This window comes from Myodes glareolus, chromosome 3, assembly GCF_982192425.1.
Source record: "Myodes glareolus chromosome 3, mMyoGla1.1, whole genome shotgun sequence".
Lineage (NCBI taxonomy): Eukaryota > Metazoa > Chordata > Mammalia > Rodentia > Cricetidae > Myodes > Myodes glareolus.
Genome location: NC_142028.1, coordinates 36805907 through 36815230, shown reverse-complemented (window position 1 = coordinate 36815230; position 9324 = coordinate 36805907). Strand labels below are relative to the sequence as shown.

Here is a 9324-nt window from a genome sequence, read left to right as displayed (position 1 = left end):
GTTCCAGAGGGACAGAGAGCAGGGAATAGGAGACAAAGACAGGAGAGAGAGGAGAGATGATGAGGAAGAAGGGGAAGGAAACAAGGGAGGGGGAAGGGGGGTACTTGTTCTAGGGCAGGGGAGAGGGGGAAGAGACGAAGGACTGCTTCTGGATATGGAGACGACAGACTTGGATGATGTATTTAATTTTAATTGGGCATGTTAATTAGCTAAGTCAAAGCTGGACCTTGGTAATCAGCCTCAGGAGAAGGAAGTGGTCAAATAAGGGAACAGACTTTAGTGGTTAGCTTTAAGAATGCAATCTAAGGGTTTTAGAAAGGCAGAGGGAATGGAAGAGAAGGCAAGGCCTGCCAGAGCTCTGTTCACCATGCCCAGGTCAGCCAGCGTCTCAGTCATAGGTATCGGAGAGCAACTACGAAAGCCTCAAGCCAGGGTCTCTGCAGGGGGAGACTATGCTACTCCAAACTCCTTGCTTGTGAAATGGGGATTGCAAGTCTTTTCTAGAGGTTTGCTGAGAAGCTATGTAGGAAGCTCTCGGCAAGCATCCGTGATGGAGAAGAGAATGCCTGTTAGCTTGGCTGCTCGGTGAATCACCGCAGGCCATAGTGACTCACAGTAAGGTAAGGTCTGACCTCTCATAGTGTGGGAAGTTGATATTTCAGAAGCAACCATGCTGGGCGTTTTTAGCACAGTCTCCCCTGCTTTTGTCTTCTGACTTTTGAAGGCCTAAGTTGACTGAAGGAACCTGTTGCAATGGCTCACTCACCTGACCTCAGGTTGGTGCTAAATGCTGGCAGGAAGCCTTGGTTCATTTCATAGTGGCTTTTTCCATGAGGCTCCTAAGAGTGTTATGATTTAGAATGTAGCATCACATGTTGTCACTCTGAAGTGTTCTTTTGCTACACAGATCAACCCTATTTGCCATGGGCTCCACAAACACATAAGGTGTAGGAGGGAGGTGAAGGACATTGCACCAACTTGGAGATGAGCTGCCTCAGGCAAGGCTGAGGCCAGATGGAGAGCCACTGACCATGGGCATGGCAGGATTTAAAGTCAGGTTACCTGGCCCAGACTCTGAACTCAAAACTCTTACCTATGTGGTACCCACCATCTTCATTCAAGCAATTGCGTATTCTATTTGCTGAGCACCAATACGAGGGAGCTAGTCACTAGAAGGCACAAGGTGACAGAACTCCAGCTAGTTCCCATCTTCCCTGGCTGCCAGTTCTTTGCTCTTTCTACCCTAGAGATAAAAACTATCATGAGAGAGCCTGGCAAATCCTTTCACAGGAAAATGTGGGAAGAATTATAAAAAACTAACTGGCTTCAGAGCTCAGGCTAAACTCTGGTATTGACTTCAGGATGCCCTTGGTAAGTCCCTTCCATTTTCCAGGTCTAACTTCCCAGGTGTCTCTAAAGACTTTGGATGTGCCAACTGTTCCTTCCAGTGCTATTTGTTAGGCACCTGCTATGGATAAAGACAGAGCACCTGCCCAAGAGTCACCCACACTCAGATGGAGTAAAATACTCAGCTGGACTAGAGCCAGCCAGGAGAACCTGGAAGGCAACGTGACATACAGGGGGCTCGCCACACCCACCAGGTGCTAGGTGAGGAAAGATTAATGATGACGAGGTGTTTGTAGGCATGGCTAAGGTCTGAGTTTCCCTGGCAGACAGAAGAGACAAGGTTGAGACAAGGGCAGGGTGGGCACAGGATCAGATGACATGGGACCTCACGGCCCTTGGAAGTACATGGAATTACCTCTAGGTGCTGTCAGCTGTGGAGCAGCAGGGTCCTTGTTCTGTTGTGTGGGGAGTGGGTTACATAGAGGGCAAGGTTATGGTGCTGACAGTTTATTTTTGGTCCAGACTGCCAGATGTCCCAGTGTGGGGAGGCTGTATGACTTAGGGAAGCGAAGAGAGAAACATCATCAAGGATGATGGTGGAACCATCTGCCAGTCTGTGAGCTCACATCCATCCAGTTCTATAGGAACCTCAGATAACTCTGTTACCAAAAGGTAGTCTGTTCTCCCTTCTACACTCTTTCCTCCACTCCTCTTGCCAGGTAAAGTTGGCCTGGCCCCTCAACATTCCCTCAGTATCTCCCTTTCTTTTCCTGCCTACATGGCTTCCCTCCACCTGAAATCCAGCTTTCCCATGCCCAGCCAGGTTTTGCCTGGTGTCTTTTAAGCGCCATCTTAGAATTATGTCTCTACAAAACCATTTCATGGCTCCTTAAGCTTCTTTCTCTTACATTCATCATAAAAGCTTTTACAGGATATGGTTTGGATTGTGGGAAAGTAAGAACTTAGCATTTTAACCATTTAAGCATAGGCTTTACAGCAGAAGCACAGCCCAGTGTTGCTCAGCCATCACCTGCTGCCCACTTCCAGAATGTTCCTATTCTCCCGTGCAGAGGCTTGGTGATCACATAAAAGCTTTTTAATGGGGTCTGTACTCATTAGCACACCCTCAGTTAAGAGAAACTCCAGTCTAAACAGGACTGTTCTAAGACATAATGTATCATTTCACAAAAAGTCTTGGTTGGTTCCAGGCATGGCTGGATCTAGGTGCCAAACAGGAACACCCCGCACATGCTCTTCCATCCTTTGATTTCTGTTTGTTCAAGCGCTGGCTCACCCTGCCTTGGTGGCCATTGGCAGCTCTGGGTTTTCATCCCCCTGCTCAGAAAACCCTCAGAGAAGACAGACTTTACCAAGAGCACTGGTGCTTCCCAGGATTGATTCCTTTTGGCTCAGTGTTGGCTGTGTGCCAGTCCCTGAACCAGTCCTTGGGCTCAGAGAACTGGAACATGATGATTGGGCCAGAACAGAGTTCTATGTCCTACAGCCCAATGGCTGTATGACCTGAGCAAAGAGCACAGTGGTTCTCTACAGCACAAACTGGGTTGTTATCAAGGATGAGGGAACAGGAATGGGAATGGGCAGACCAGACTGCTCACCACGCTGACACTTGCAAATGTCCCTCCCCCTAATCTTTTCTTAGTAAATGACTTGTGTTGGCAGGAATCTCCTTAACTGTCTCTTCCCCTGCTGCTTAACAGGGCCGGCTCCCAAAGCAGTTTGGACTCTCCTCTCTTCTCATACCAGTCTCCAACTGTTCCTTGCCTGGCTTCGCATCCCCACCCCTAGCTCCTGGGCTATTAAAACCCTGTGACCATCTCCTTACCACCTCCAGGGTCATCTTTTCCAAGCTGCAAACTGATTAGCACTCTTGAGAGTCTACTGAGGCTTAGGTGGCTCTACTACATGGGACTTCCACTTCCATTTGTGGCCTCCCTTGCTGTTGGACCTCTCATGCACGACCTGAGTCTGGGGAGAGACGCCAGCATCTTAGACAATTCCCAGTAAAGCAGGATGTAGAGAACAGTACCGCTTTCCCCAGGCAGCAGGATGTGGCTACACAGAGGAGCCCTCTGTGCTCCAGCTGCTATGGAGCTGAACAGCTTCCTCGGGGACCTTGAGATGTGTCCTTGAGAGAGCTGGAGAGAGAACAAGGGACTACTTCCAGTGACCTGTGTGGATGGGAACAAGGATGTCTCCACAGATACCATTGTTGTACTTTCCAGGCTCAGGGGCTCCCCATGACACCCCTAGAATTAGCCGCCTGAGATCAGTCTCCCCGGGAGTGATGGGGTCACCGCAGGCCTGGGACTACTTCTCCTAAACTAAGCTGCCACTTTGCTCACCCAAGGATTTGGATTATGGGTCAGATGTAAGTAGAGTCTGAATCTCCCTGGAGTCAGCGGCTCCTGACCTAGGGTCTAGCAAGAGTTGGGACTGGGGATTCCTATACCAACTGTAAAGGCAAGAGAGACCCCACACATGTAAAGTCCTGTGCTGTAGGGTGCACAATGACCACCTGAGGACACTGACCATGCATATGTGTTCCACCATCTGGGTAAGTACATGACAACCTGTGTTCACAGAGCCTTCACCTTGTGCAAAGCCATTTTTTCCTGTGGAATTGACTTGCATAACCCTTTCTACTTGCAGTGAGCCAAATGCTACCATCTTCATCTGGGGATGGGGAGGCTTATACGCATAGTGCCCCAGTGCTTTTCCCAGGATCCTGCTAGCATTTGGGTGCGAGCAGCTCACCACCACTGCCCAAGTTTCTTTTCCCAGGCCTGTGCCCTGCTTCCTGGTGCCCTCCTATGCATGAAACCCCCTCCCTTATCTCCTGTCACAGAGTTCACCCAAAACTGAGCACTTAAGAGAGGAGAGAGAGGAGAGGCCTGGTCATCCCAGCGTAGTATCTGCCATTCGTGTCCCAGGACCTGGGCTCATCCCCGGTACCTTCAGATTATATATAATAATATTACATATATAGACAGACTTATATTCACACCATGTATCTAGCCAGCTTTGAAGTGGAAGAATCAGACTTCCAGTATTAGTTAGCTTTCCATCACCATGACAGAGAGCCTGGGAATAAATCAGCTTTTGCGACGAGAAGGCTGTTTTAACTCACAGTTTCTGAGGTCTGCTCCATTATTTGGGCCCTAAACTGAGGCACAAGTTCATGGCAACAGAAGTTTGTTGGGGAGGCAGAGGCTGCTTCTATCGTGGTAACCAAAAAGCCAAGGGACAGCAAGGGACAAAAAAGGAGCAGGGGCTAAAAACAACTATCTGATCATGCTCCCAGTGGCCTGCGCCCTCCCACTGGACCCCACCCTCTGACCCCTCCCTCAGTAGTCACACGAGCTGGGGACCAAGGCTTGAATACGTGAGTTCTTGAGGGACATTCCAGATCCAAACTCTAATACTGTCCAAGACCAGGAACTTGGATCTGAGTGAGAGCCAACTAAAAGGCTGACCTCGATGACTAAAGAGCCACCTGCCCTCTCTCCATTCTGGACCCATTTGTTCTCTCAACCCCAGCAGGAAAGAACAGCAAAGAGCCATCTTGTCTAATTTTGGCAGTTTCATAACAATAACCTTGGGGGTCTCTCAGCACCCAGAGTGTGCTGTCCTCGAGAAACTGACTAACCAGCTATAACAGGTGGGGAGCTGAAAGGGCGCTCAGCCCAGACCTCCCTCTCTTGTCTAGAGCTTGCAGCAGGACTTAAGAGCCCAGCGTAAGTGACACTCACTTCCTCTGGGTTGGGAAGGTTTTGTGAGTTCCCAGTCCCATCTATGCAGGACAGACAACTCCCTCCTCTTCGGTAGGGGTCTACAAGCTGTCAGCTGATTCCAGTGGTATTTGTTCCCCACTCAGGCATGGTTCTGTGGCTGACAAACCAAGGCACCTTGGGCAAGTCCCTTCTCTTCTATGGATCTTCCTCAGTTTTCCTGTGTGAACGGGAAGAAGTTAGCCTGGCTATGGTGAGCCACAGTTCCTGTTTTCCAGAAGAGGAAGGAAGGGAGGAGACTCAGTTACCGAGCACCCACCAGAGTCAAGTGGTGCCCCGACTTCCACACAATACACACATTGACCCGATCCCAGGAACACTTCTGGAGGGAGGGGACACCCGCAACTTCCAGATCCAGCGTCACATTCCACTCACCACACCTGAGTCTGGGGATCCAGCCCTTGCTTTCTTCTAGACCCTGGCGGCTGAAGAGTGACTGACCTTACCACTAGACCAGCCGTTAGCATGTGACTCTGGCTTGGCCAACCAGAGCAACTCTTATGATTACAGAGCCAGGTATGTGGCTCAGACCAGGCCAACTGCAGTTAGTCCTGGCATTTTTGTGGGAGTGGTGAGATGATTTCTTTGTCAATTGGTCATTCCTGCTTCCCTATAAGAAGACTCAGCTCGTAGTAAAGCAGACACAGAACAGTGCAGACTGGGGGCAGGCTCATAGTGATGTATGAGCTTCTGGGATAGGCTGTTCTGAATCCAGACTCATCTGGTAATCTGTAAGATTCAAGCACCCTTCCTGGCCCAAACTGGCTACTATTACTGGTTACTTTGCCTGCAGCAGAGAGAATCATCACCCAAATTCTGGCTATGACCTGGGCATTGTTCTCATTTTACCTACAGGTAGGGAAACTGAGGCTCCAAGATACAGAGTAAATGCAAAGGGGGCAACTAGCATAGCAGGGATGCTTGATGACCGTCTCCTCCTCTCCCTCCAACGACTGCTCTGGGACTCAGTTCCCCGCCTCTCACTTTTCTTCCACAAAGTGCAGAAGCCAGAGCCACCCAGGTTCCAGATCTGGCTTGGGACTTCTTCTCTGATCTTGGAATGACTTAATAGCTGACTGCACATTTTAGAACCAAGATCTCACCATGTGGTCTAGGTTGCCTCAAACTCAAATCCCTCCAGCCTCTACCTCCCAAGTGCCGTGATTACAGGCGTGTGCGTCATCCTGAGCTCTCATCTGCAAACCGAATGAAGACAGAGCCTCCTCCAGGAGCTGCTGTGGGAAAGTAGGCACATATTCTCAGGTGAAGCTCTCAGGGCAGAGTCTCCACAGGACAGGGGAAAGGGGACTAGCCTTAGTTTTTCACCTGCTGCCTGCCTTTTGCTAGTTGGTTGATCCCAGACAGACATGGCCCAGGTTACAATATGGTCTGTCAGTCACAGAAGCCATAGCAAAAATTATCCAGAAATCACCAGAGGCTTCAAATAATCTCTGACACATTGTTTCTAAAATGCAGATTTTCCTAAAACCTCCCCTGGGATAGAGCAGGCCTAAATTGGCCTTAGGAAGTGAAACTTTCCTCTAAGTAAAATTCCAAGTTATCAGGCCTTTGCTAACTTTCAGGAAACAGAGATGAAAGGACCCCACCATTTCCGAGGCTCCCCCAACTTCTGCACGCTCTCCAGCTGTGGAGAGGAAGTATCTTGCCTTCCAGTTTATAGCAGGTGCAACCTGGTGGCTCACTCAGTTCCAAAGGGTGCATTAGTCCCACAAAATGTAAATACCAAGGCCAGAAAGTAGCAACTGGTAGTGGAAGGAACTTGCCATGGATTCCTGTGCTCCTGAGGTACAGAGTGGGGGGGGGGGGGTTGAGCGGAGCCTTTATCTGAGTCACACCGGTCAGGCAGGGTTGGTACCCAGGTCTGACAGCTGTCCTGAATCCAGCTGCGTGTCTTTAGGGTTCCTAATGACATTGCTAACAATTCTGGAGCCCTACCTTTGCAACAGGCACACACAGGCTCAGGGTCTGTGGTTACTGCGGGGCCTTGTACCAAGTAAGCCTTGTGTGTAGATGACATCATTGAACTTGCCAACGGCCCCACTAAGATGAAGACTGGCTTGGCCTTGGCCCTTGGGCTCAGGCGAGGTGGGAGAGAAGTGTAATCCTCTCTGGGACCCTCTAGAAGCTACACAACCTCTCTAGGCCTCAGTTTCCCCACCTGTAAATGGGACTGATGACTGTTCTTTCCTCTCATGTAGTGTGAGGTTTAAGTAAGGGCACTCTTGTAGTGCTGGGAACAGAGTTGGGCCCATAGGACAGAATGGGATTAAGACCATACAGGTCTGTGGATATGAGCCCCATGGGGCTGGGCCTGCATTCCTAAGAACACTACGATAGGAGGATGAGTCCCTTCTAGGGGACAGGCTGTCATGCCAAGGAGGAACCACTTCCCTCCCTCCGTTGCCTTCCTCTCGCTGAGTGTTGCATCTGAAGCCATAATTATACATTTAAAAGGCTTTCCTGGAACGGAAGGAGAAAGGAAAAACGCCCTCTTCCAGCTCAGAAAATGAACACAGTTCCTCAAGTTCCATCCTGGAGACCTGTGGACACACACACTCACACACTCACACTCCCCTCTTCCTAAGTGAAACGGTACAGTGAAAGTTGAACTCTCTTCAATAGCTCAGTACAAGGTCCTTGGTTCCAGCTCTGCACTTCCAGGATGAGGAGAGAGGGAAGTAGAGAACTCTTTCTTCAGGGCCCAGGGAGAAACAGAAGGGTATACAGTTCTAAATCTCAGGAGTCTCAAGGTCACACATTTTTGTTTGTTTGTTTTTGATTTTTTGAGATATGGTTTCTCTGTGTAGCCCTGGCTGTCCTGTAACTTGCTCTGTAGACCAGACTGGCCTCGAACTCACGGAAGATCTGACTGCCTCTGCCTCCTGAGTACTGGGATTAAAGGTGTGTGTCACCACCGTCCAATTACACTTTTTGATCCCTCTCCTGTCTTCCTCCTTCCACCTGTGGTTGAATTTGCGAAGCATCCTGTCCGCACCTTCGTATCTGAGTGTGGTCTGCGGCTCTGGGTGCCCCCGGTTGCATGTGCGGTGGCAGTGGCGGAAGGCTGTCACCAGGTTTTCGACTCGTCCCTGGCCTATGGCCAGGCGCTGCGCTCTGCCATGACTCGGGGCGCGGCGGTGGAAGCTGGGCGGGGGTGGGTGCCCCGGGGCTGGTGTTGGGCGGGCCCCTCGGCGGCTCCTCCCCCGCGCCCGCCTCCGCGTGCTCCCGCCACCCCCGCGGCCTCCGCCACCGCACTGAGCCGCCTGGCAGCCGCCAAACTTTCGCCGGAGCCGGCGCGGGTGAGTCGGAGCGCGGCGCGGGCAGGGGCGGGGACCGGATGGCGGGCGACGATGCGCTCAGACCCGGCTCGGAGCGCATCCTCGCCCCCGCAGGGCGGCGGGGATACCCCGCAGGTAGCCGCACGAGGTGGGCGCGCCTGTACCTTGGCGACGGGGGCGGCCTGGGTAGGATGGCGAAGCTGTGGCTACTGCGCCCGGACGCACAAACACCTGTGGCTTCCTGCGGCTTGGTCCAGGCGCACCGATCCTCGTGGGTTTCTCGACTCCTGGGCCGGAGGGCTGCCTCTGGGGCTCCTCGAGCTTCCTGGGGGGTCTGACTTTGATGCAAACGGTGAACCCATCCTCAGGATGGAGGTGCGATCTCCGTGCCAAGCTCCGGGTATCCACTATCTTTCAAATCCTCCTGAATCCCCAGGACCCAGGTACTAACATATCCACTCTACAGAGGAGGAAACTAAGGCTTGGGGAGGGAAAGTTGTGCCGCAGAGAAGAGCCTTGAGCCTAAATTGGATGAATTCAAGCTACTTAGGTAGGTGGAACCCAAACCAGGTGTCTGGGTATGAGAAACATCTGAACCTGCACTCCCTTCTTTCCCCGCTGGCTATACCGTCTTCTGGCTGTACCAGAAGGGTTCCTTTGAGGAGAAAAGGGTGGATGCTGTGGCCAGGATGTGGATTATGGTGGCAGAGGTCTGTGGGGGACTGCCCTTTTCCGGGAGGGTTGGGGAATACCAAATTCTGGGATTTACGCCGGGTTGTTCTGGAAGCAGAGCACAGCGGGGCTCTCTACAGAAGCCACCTTTTGAGGCGCTTGCTAGCCGGGGATGCTCCAGGCAGGGTCACTGTCCT

At 51.5% G+C, this 9324-nt stretch overlaps 1 protein-coding gene across 2 annotated transcripts in view; it reads left to right on the top strand.

The window, feature by feature from the left end:
• The first annotated feature begins 316 nt into the window (after positions 1 to 316).
• The window catches only part of Hrh1 (histamine receptor H1), a 101311-nt gene continuing 92303 nt past the window's right edge, over positions 317 to 9324 (top strand). Inside the window, exon 1 of one of the 2 annotated variants that reach the window (XM_085686862.2) lies at positions 317 to 620. The gene's annotated coding sequence lies outside the window, so the exon portion shown is untranslated. Of the gene's footprint in view, positions 621 to 8422; positions 8477 to 9324 lie in introns of those variants that run through there. The other variant, XM_085686861.2, reaches the window with a different exon arrangement.